At 49.0% G+C, this 9,946-nt stretch overlaps 1 long non-coding RNA gene across 1 annotated transcript; it reads left to right on the top strand.

The window, feature by feature from the left end:
- Positions 1 to 5,223: 5,223 nt before the first annotated feature.
- On the top strand, positions 5,224 to 7,239 carry LOC309435940. The gene is made up of 3 exons (XR_014183247.1): positions 5,224 to 5,466; positions 6,122 to 6,207; positions 6,420 to 7,239. It is a non-coding gene; the product is annotated as an uncharacterized lncRNA (long non-coding RNA).
- The last annotated feature ends 2,707 nt before the right edge of the window (positions 7,240 to 9,946 follow it).

Genomic DNA, 9,946 nt, shown 5'->3' with positions numbered 1-9,946 from the left:
GATGGGAAAATGAAACCAGGTGGTGTTTCTTCCACTTCCCCTCCCATAGTGTTGCCCGTTTGCTTTTTGGAAACTGTTTCTGATAATACGGCAAGTTCTTATTGTTAGTTTGAATTCCCTGTAGGTCACTGAAATGAAACACACATACAGCTTCATTTCAGCAGGTTTAATAAAAATGAACGAAATATGTCAGGAGTCCCTGAGGGAAATGTCTCACATGAACTACTTGTGAGACTATTTAAAACTATTTATTGTGTGCTAACTACACTTATTTTGTCCAATTAACAGCTAATTGCACGCTTTCTTAAAGCTATCTTTCTGTTAAGTTATGGCTACTTACAGAAATAATCCAAAGCGACGCTGATCCAGTGTCCTTGAGTCAAAAAACCCTCACAAGGTGTGTGTTGTACTAAACATGACCACAAATATACAGGCATTTATTAATAAAGGTGACCTTCATATTTACTAATTTTTATGGGTGAATTACCCACACAAAGTGACACGATGCATTAATTCTGTAATGTAGAATTGTTACTTTTAGCCCATTCCTTGCATTTCCAACAGAACTGTCTATTCTGTGCTGTCCTTGCTGCGGGTCGGTTGCTCTGCTGTCTGGTTCAGGAGACTCACTGAGTGTAATGTCGCATGTCAATTTTATGGACGTTCTTTCTAGAAACTCTGTGGGGTTTTTATTAATGTGAGGGCCTAGAGGAATTAGAGTTGCATTGACGTATTGATAAAACACACTTGATTCCATAGCTGTATTTTTAGTTCATTCTCTTGTGAAGCTTTCTTATGAGCTGTTGGCATTTGAGCTGTGTGTCCTGTGTCTGATAGCAGATTTTGACCTGAGATGATGGTATAAGATTGGAATTTGCGTTAAATAAATTTATATATTTGCTTGTATCTGTCAGAGATGATTGCATTTTATGAGTAACCTCCTATCCTGATGTATGGAGTATGAACATTATGAGCTTGCTTTATTTCTTCAAGTTGTGTAAAGTGACAGTATGTACTGTGCAACAATTAAATCGGTGTCTCATTTCAGAATAGTGTGTAAACTACTGAACAAGACCCGTGAGCGTGTGCATTGTCTGTACAAGCTCTGACACTGTGTCGGTGTGGGATTTGCTGCTCTCATTGCCCACGCCTGCACTCTGTCTGATCATGGTAAGGTTCTCCATTGATTACATGATTATGGCCAGATAAAGACCCTCCTGTTGGAGAATATCCAGGCTGTTTGGTCCGGTTCCCCAACTGCTAAGCCCACACGACTTCTTTTTTTGGTCTCCGTGCTTTAGGTGAGTGTCTCTGGTCTGTCATCGCTGGTTTTGTGCTGACCTTCTTTCTGTCTCCATTCACTGGAATTACATCCTCTATTCAGCTGCTGCAAGTCTGCACAGCCGGTCTTTTCAAGACAGCCAGTTTAATCGTATTCTATTCAAAAGAAAGAAGTCTTTGAACACTCTGAGTTTACAGCTCTGGTCCGAAAGGGCACAAGTTAATACAGGTGGATCAACATTATGTAAATGCCATAGAACAAAATGTGGCTACTGTTGTTTATCTGCTACAATTTCTGTAGCATTTTTAGACAATTTTAGAAGTAGACTCTTGTAAGGAATCCAGGATCTTGTGCTGACCTGCATATTGCTCCTTCTGCACATTGTCTTCGATTAATGCTGACCTGAGGTATTTATCTGCAGTACAACACGGTGTAGATACTAAGGTCTGGAAGCCATCTCAGGAGATGGATTAGCTCATCATTACATCAAAAATAGAAGGAATGCTGCTTCCTTGTTTCTTGTGCTTATGTAATAAGGCACATATGTGGTAGTAACAGAGTTCGTGACCCCTGTACTTCATATGCTTATAGCAGTGTAAAAATAAGTTATTAAAATTAAACTGGCTTTCTGACTCTTTGTGTTTTTCTTTATCGCTGGAGCCCAACCCCACTCACTGTCCCGCGACTGGGGACTCCAGAGAAGGGGACGCAGGCGCGGGGCGGCTGCACAGTGGAGCTCAGCGGACCTGAGAACCACTCAGCTGTGTGAGGATCAGACACCTACAAAGCAACTTGGCTTCTGAAATGACGAGGATGATGTGCTTTGTTTTGGAAGACATCAGATTTGAATGTTAAGGAAGCTGTAACTACCTTGGTGTTTCCTTCTCCCCGCAGGCGGATTTCTGGTTCTGTCTGTCGAGCTGTGCTCCTCTCCCGCACCAAGTGCTGATCGTGGGGCTCAGGGTGGGGGGGGCAGGGAGGACGGGGGGGTCCGTGGACTTGAATAAGTTTTGTTTGGGGTTTTTTAAACGCCTCTGTTGACACGTTGTATAAAAACTGATTGCTGCAGTGCTAATGAATGAACAGGAGGATGAGCAACAGACTGCAGAAATTGTTTGGGTTTTGGATTATTGAAAAATTATTATTTAACTCAAAAAGCAATAAGATCTTGCAGCGGTCTTCTAATACTTAGTGGTAGCTTTTTAATATACTGGTTTGGATCTTTGAGATTATATTTGATATTAAGTGGCTGTTCCATTGTGGAATATTGCAGGAGTAAACTCTTGCATTTCAGCATTCCTGGCAGATCTGCAGCTCGATAAAGACCTCAGGCTGTTTGGTTTTATCAGACTTTTGTAGATCCCACCTTCACTGGTCAAAGCACCGGCTGCCAGTGTGTTTTCTGGTGTTGTCACTTCTTTCTGAACAAAGATGGCAGAGGTAGCAGCTCTACTGGTATCGTCTGTTTTATTTAAACATGGATATTTACAGGAACTTTAACCTGAAAGCTCAGAAAGCTGTGGTCCGTGGTATATCTTTGTAATGTTTGTAAATTCTTCTGCAGATATTCTTATGCCAACTAGCACGGAACGTTTGTGAGTGTGAACTGCTGTGCAGTTAGAAGGAAGAAACGGGCTGCAGCGGCGGGGCCCTCGGTCCCGGGCCGTCCCGGGCAGGCGCAGCCCGAGCGCTCCCGGCCCCACTGCCGCTGACCCGCCGGGCCGGGAGGGAGGGGCGGGGCCCGGTGGCGGGCGCGGACGGGATTGGCTCCTGCGCGGGATGGGCGGGGACACGCAGCGTAAGTGCGCGGGCCGAGGAGCGCGTGCCGCCGGTGCGGCGGCGGGAGCAGCGCGCGAGGGGCGGGCGGACGGACACCGGGGAGACTGGACGGGGCCGCCCCGGTCCCGGCTGAGGGGGGAGGCTGGAGGCGGAGGGACGGGCTGGTTTCGGCAGGAGGAAGGCGAGGGGCAGGCAGCCGCAACAGCGCGGCCCCGGGCCGGGCCGAGAAAGGGGCGAGGGGGAAACACGCGGCGGCTGTGAGGGAAGGAGCCCCGGGCTGAGCGCTGCGCGGGGCTCGGGCGGGGCCGTGGGGCGGAGGGGGAGCCCGTGGGGACACAGGGCAGAGGGAGGAAAGCGAGCGGGAGGGGCAGCGCCGCGGCGGGAGCGGCGCAGGCGGGGCCGGGGCCGCCGTGGGGGCGCCAGGGGGCGCGAGGGGCGGGGGCGGCGCTGCCGCGGGGCGGGGCCGGGAACGGGGGGAGCGGCGGAGGAGCCGGAGGGCGGGACGGCGCGGGGGGAGCTTGGGCGGGAAAGGCTGAGGGACCTCAGGGAGGGGGGACATCGGGGAGGCTTTGGCGGGAAAGGCTGAGGGGCCTCAGGGAGGGGGTGACATCGGGGAGGCTTTGGCGGGAAAGGCTGAGGGACCGCAGGGAGGGGGGACATCGGGGAGGCTTTGGCGGGAAAGGCTGAGGGACCGCAGGGAGGGGGGGACATCGGGGAGGCTTTGGCGGGAAAGGCTGAGGCACCTCAGGGAGGGGGGGACATCGGGGAGGCTTTGGCGGGAAAGGCTGAGGGACCGCAGGGAGGAGATGGCGTCGGGAGGCTGCAGTGGGCAGTGCTGAGGTAGCTCAGGACGGGATGGCACTGAGGTTGGTTTCAAAGGGAAATGCTGAGGTACCTTGAGGAATGGATGCTGGGCTGGGAACTGTGAACACATCAGACTGGTTAAGAGAGTGTTCATGACAGAAATTTCTGCAGTAAACCAGCAAAGAGAGGGAGAAGAGCCAAACTTAGATCAGGCCTCCTAGGACGCCTGCAGGTTTGGGGACAGGGATGATAAGGTTGTTAAACCAGTCCTAACTTTTTCTTTCTCTCTCCCTCTCTTGCAGGAAGAGGCGGTTGACCTGCAACTCCAGAGCGAGGAGAAGCAGAACTTGGCGTGGCCTCTGAAATCCTCCTTTAATCTGGGCTCAGGGAAGCTGGAAGCAGGGGCCATAGACTGGGGTTTGGGAGGTGGGCAGGTGAGAAATGATCCGGTTTTTTGACTGAAGCGCCTGGGAGTTCATTTATAGTTGCTGCCTTACTTGGTTTTACACCGACTTCTGCATTATCTTTTCATTACGTAGAATTTTCTGTTCTGACATCGAAACCTAAACTTCTTTGGAAATCCATCCGCTGTCCCTTCAGTCTCAGCTCGTGGCACTTCCACTGTCTCGTGGCCCACGTTTCAATGCACATGAGGTCGCTCCCTGGGCCTTGCATTTTAACTGACGATCTGTCACTTTCTGCATGACGTATACTATGTTTTTATCACCATGTTTTCTGTGAATATTTTCTTTGGTTCCCCTTTAAGTTTGTTTTTCTTGTCCTTAACAGGCAGCTTTGAGAGCTCTCTAAGTAAAAGTGATACCTTTTTGCCTTTTTATTGCTCTTTTCGTGTTACGAGCAGCCACCCTCTTTATGCTCAGTCTCCTGCTTTTCTTCCTTTCTTGCCCAGGTTCAGAATACTGGGAATTCCAAGCTTCAAGTTTCCTGTGGAACGTTGCGGGAGACCTTGATAACGTGGCACTGAGGGAGGTGATGAAGAGAAACAATACCTGTTCCTTTTCCATTTTGAGACGTTATTTTTTACCTTCCTGGTAGCTGTGAGATGATTTGCAATCTTGCGCTAGCATCTGCCTGAAAGAGAACACGGACCCTTTGGGTGCCTCCTCCAGAAATACTTGCTCTGTGGTTCTGGTGATGTCCAGGCTTCGAGGGTGGGGGATAGGGGAGCATAAATGTTATGGGGCCTCCCGGGATGTCTGCAGGTTTGGGTGACCCGTGGCTGGGACGGGGATGCCAAGGTTGTCAATCTTGGCCTGAATCTCTCTGTCCCTCTCTTGCAGCACCTGAGACCGAATGGAGGAGCAAGTGGACGGGAAGTTCCTGCGCCACGACACAGATCACGTTTATCGCTCTCGCCCTGAGAGACCCGGAGAACCAAACCGTTCGCATCGTGCCTTGAAGCAGCCTGTGCTCATGCGCTTCTCCCAGGGGGAAGGCAGAATGGCAGTAACTGGCCACGTTAAACCACAGGGTGCGCACTCTGCAGCTTTCAAGCCCAGCTCTGCGTTAGCTCACACCTGCGATTTTGCGCTGCACACGCAGATTTGAGTTGTCGCTGGTTGTTGCAGCGTTTGGCTTTGGTGAGGACAGCGTGTGATTGTCAGCAGTTGGTGTAGGTGGAATCTTGAGGAGAAAGCGATATTTCCGTGCCAGAACTGGTTGGTGTTTGCATGGTATTGTGGCAGTTGTTCCCGCAGGCGATCAGCGCAGGAGTATTATTGCAGGATGAGGGGATTTTGGAGGCTTGTCTGTGAGATGCACTAGAGGCAGCAGCTGAAAGCGAAAGGCTGAGATTTGGAGAGTTTGTCGGTGGGTTTTGGGCGGTTGTCAGCTGAAGAGTTGGCTGTTTGCAGGTGAGGTGTAGGCAGAGGGTGAAGCTGACTTTGCCTGGGCGGCGCAACTGGCTGGGTGTGCAGAGCTGAGGAGAGCGGGCTGCTGCGGGGCACCCTAAAGCTGGAGAACCAGCCGGCAGCTGCAGACGCTGCCGGGCAGGGCCGTGCAGGCCAGTGCCCTGGGGCACAGCGACGGGACCCTCCGCACGTACCAGAGAGCAGGTGAGGACCGCGGGCATTTGTACTGAGCTGTGACATCTCTAAGGCAGGTGCGAGGGGCCGGGGCCAAGGCACGGTGGGCGCGCTGTGGGGTGTGGGGAGGTGTCAGCCCCCAGACTTGTCCCCTGTCTGACTGAGTGCCCTTGGGCTGGTGTAGCTCAGTCCTTTGTGTGTTTCTCTGCAGGTGGAGCAGCGTGCAAAGGAAAAAGGAAGCAGAGGAAGGTGGTGAGCCTGTGAGGAAGAGTGTAGCGAGTCTGGCGTGGACTCGCAGTAAGGTGCCGTGGGAGACATTAATTACAAACTCAGGTTTGCATTTATACTCGCTATGATGCTTGTTCAAGCATTTGCTGATTAGCTAAGTTAGACGTTACATAAGCGATGTATTTTGTGTTCCCACCAAAGTTACTGCCAATAACACATCTTTTGTCTGTCATAATCTGTCCCTGCTGGTGTAGCTCACTCCTCTGTGTGTTTCTCTTCAGGTGGAGCAGCGTGCAAAGGAAAAGCAAGGAAGGAGGCGAACCTGTGAGGAAGAGTGATGGATAAAGAGGGTTGGATCGCACCTGCCAGTCAGGAGGGATCAGGGAGGAAGACACCGGTGGTGGAACCGCAGGTCAGGAGAGCTCAAGGAGGGAGAAAGGTGACTGTGGCCGTATGGGGTTTTCTAGCTCACACGCCAATGAAAACAGTTTGGATAATAAAATAAATGTATGCAAAACCGATAAGTAAAGGCAGAGAATGTTTATATGCTATGTATGGGGTAGACCTGAAGGTATATTTATTCCTACAACAAAGGAGAATTCGCAATGGTAATTAACTGGGGATGTGAATTTCCAGATTGCATTGGCAACATACGCAGGGAACATATCAGTTTATTACCCTCAGCATAAACTGTGGGCTGAAATTGGTAATTTACCGTTGTGCAGCAAATGCTGCTGTCAGCAACGACCAGTAAGCGACAAGACTGTATTTACTGATGCCTCTGGTCGCTCACGTAAAGTTGTAATGACGTGGCTAAACTCAGATACCCAGTGCTGCAAACACAAGGTAGAAAAAGAGATCAATGGTCAAACAAGTTCTTGAGCTGACAGCTGTTAGGATCGCTTTGAGGTGTTCTGTAACAAACCTTTGAATGTTGGAACTGGCTCATATTATGCAGCTGGCATACTTAACCGCCTGGAAGCTTCTTTTCTTAAGGAAGAGGATAATCCTCTTTCGATGGCTGAATTGAGAATGCTATGGTTTCTAATAGATCATAGACGTCATGGTTATTATGCAATGCACACCCGCTCTCGCACGGCCCTTCCAGGACCTCTTGCGGAAGGCAATAGGAGGGCCGATGCACGAGCTGTGCTGCTCACTGTGCCTAAAGCCTTGGAGCAACCTAAATGATCACATAAATTCTTTCACCAGAAAGCAAAGTCATTAAAACGACAATTTCAAATTAGAGTGGATCAGGCCAGGAGCGTTCTTATGTCCTGCCCTGATTGCCAACAGTTGGCACCCGTGATCCACAGAGGGTGTTAGTCCAGGAGGGGTTACTGCCAATGAAGTACGGCCAGCGGATGTAACGCATTCTTCTGAATTGGGTAAATAGGTACGTGTTTCTGTAGACGCTCATTCCAGATTTCTCGTTGCTGCTGCACGCGCTGGTGAAAGAGCACGAGACGTCTGTAACCTCGGTTGACATGTTTTGCTGTTTGAGGAGTTCCACGATACGTAAAACCAGAGGAAAGCGGAACACATGCTCGATCAGAGGAGCGATCCCCCAGAGTGCCCAGTGCGCTGTAATAAAAGGGCCTGCTGTTTAACACTTTCAAAACAGTGTTAGAGAGGCTGTTTGCTGACTTTTCGGTATCGTTTTCTGGTGACGAGCATGCGATAATCTGCCTGACCTCCCGTGGATCCCAGGATCTCTGGGACCTTGTGCCGGCACCGGGGAATTCCCGGAAGGGACCACAGATCCTCGGCCCAGCTCGGGACGCGGGTAAAGCCCCATCAATGGGATACGGCACTTCCATTGTCTGGTTGGGTTGGCAGCTGCCTGCGCGAGACGTGGGCGGCACCAGCGCGCTGGGTCTGCGCATCCGCGTCTGCGCGTTTTGTAAACTGGGGAACTTAAAAAGAAATAAAAAATTAAAGAGGAAAATGAGAAAACAATAAATAAAAGAGAAAAGTGAGGGAACAGTAATTTGGTAAAGGTACCTTTAGTGATTTTGCTGTTTTTGCCTTAGCAATTGTATGATTGTGTCTTCAGTGATCTGTTGTTGTTGTTACTTGTGTCTTGGATGATTTTATAGTCCGATACTTACAGTTCACCAATTGTTTGTTATTGCGATTGTGAAACAGGTAGTGGTACAATTGACAGGAGGGATTTGGAAGAAATTCCCCCCGGGCTGTGTTTTGTGACATTGGAAAAGGATCGTTTGACTCTCTGGGGAACAGCAACCAGGGGGAATCTGATTAAATATTGTAATTAATGGTGGCCACTGTAGATAATATTAATATGCTGCACAGGTCTAGGTGGGAATACTTTGAGATGTGTAGTATAGTACTGCACTACATGTAATATATAATAAGATCTATATTTTAAATCATATATTGCTTATTACATAATGTGTATTACACAATAGATAATGTTACATATGCATTGTATTTATCCCTGTCAGATCCATTTGTTTTGAAAAAGGATGATCAGACATTGAAACCAGTAAAAGGTTTGTTGAAGAACAGCTATTGGTGTAGAATACACAGAGAACATGAGATCAGAATTGTCCCTCGGTCAGTCCAGGGTGGCATCCTAATGTCCTTATATCGGGGGACAGGCTGCATTGGTATCGCCAGTGCATTTTATACGGGATTAGACACGCTGTGCCTAAAGCTGCAAATATGCCGAAACCTTCTGAGATTAAACAGCATCGTGAGGAGTCTCCCACTGAGTTTTTACACCGTCTTAAACCGACAGCTCAGAAATATATTAATATAGATCCTGACTTGGAGAACAGAGAATGAGAATTCTTAGTTGACTGGGAGCTCATTATTCTGTGTTAAACACTATGCAGGGAATATTAAGTAGTGATTCTGTAACAGTTATGGGTGCCACGAAAATTGCCAAACACGGCCCTTTAACCCGCTGCTTAGAATGTTTGTAGGTGGAGTCTGGTACTTATTGATTGTGTACCATGTGTCTTCTCTTGTGCACAATGAATGGTTGAAAAAAGCTTTAATGGTGCAGTGGCTGTGCGGTTACACGCTGCTGTGGCTGCAATTGTTAAACAAAGAAGGGGAGATGTGGCAGGGTTGTGACATCAGGCCTGTGAGAAACTGCAAGAGTCACAGTGTGAGAACAAGCGCTGGTGGAACAACACACGCAGCAAGGACTGTGTGGGACATGAACCGTCAGGGACAGAGGGACTGATACGGGATCGGTACATCAGGGACAGAGGGACTGATATGGGATCGGTACATCAGGGACAGAGAGATTGATAGGGGATTGATACGGGGTTGGTACATCAGGGACAGAGGGACTGATACGGGGTTGGTACATCGGGGACAGAGGGACTGATACGGGGTTGGTACATCGGGGACAGAGGTACGCGATCTTTCAAATGCAAACCTGAGTTTGTATTAAATGTCTCTTCGCATCTTAGAGTCTGTGCCTCATTTGCTACACCCCTTTATCTGTTTCCCAAATTGTGATTTAAACACCATTGTAAAAATAAAGCTTTCCCCCCTTAATTTTTGTCACATATTGTAATTAGAATTAATAGAGATCTTGAAGCCTGTCCTAGCTAAACTGGAGAAAAGACAGCAGCCATGTGTATTTTTAAATAAAGATTAAATCAAGTCTGCTAACTCATTATCTTAAAGCATTTTCCTGTGATCACCTCCCTCCCAGGGTTTTGTGTCTGTTGTCACCCACGGCCACAGTGGAGGAATCACTGTGGGCACAACGCCAGAACCCGCCTGTTGGTGTCCAGGATATCCACTCCAGCAGATGCTGTTAGTA

This window comes from Streptopelia decaocto (assembly GCF_964273445.1).
Source record: "Streptopelia decaocto genome assembly, chromosome: 2".
NCBI lineage: Eukaryota > Metazoa > Chordata > Aves > Columbiformes > Columbidae > Streptopelia > Streptopelia decaocto.
Note: the sequence above shows the minus strand (reverse complement) of the source record. Positions and strands in the feature narration are given on the sequence as shown.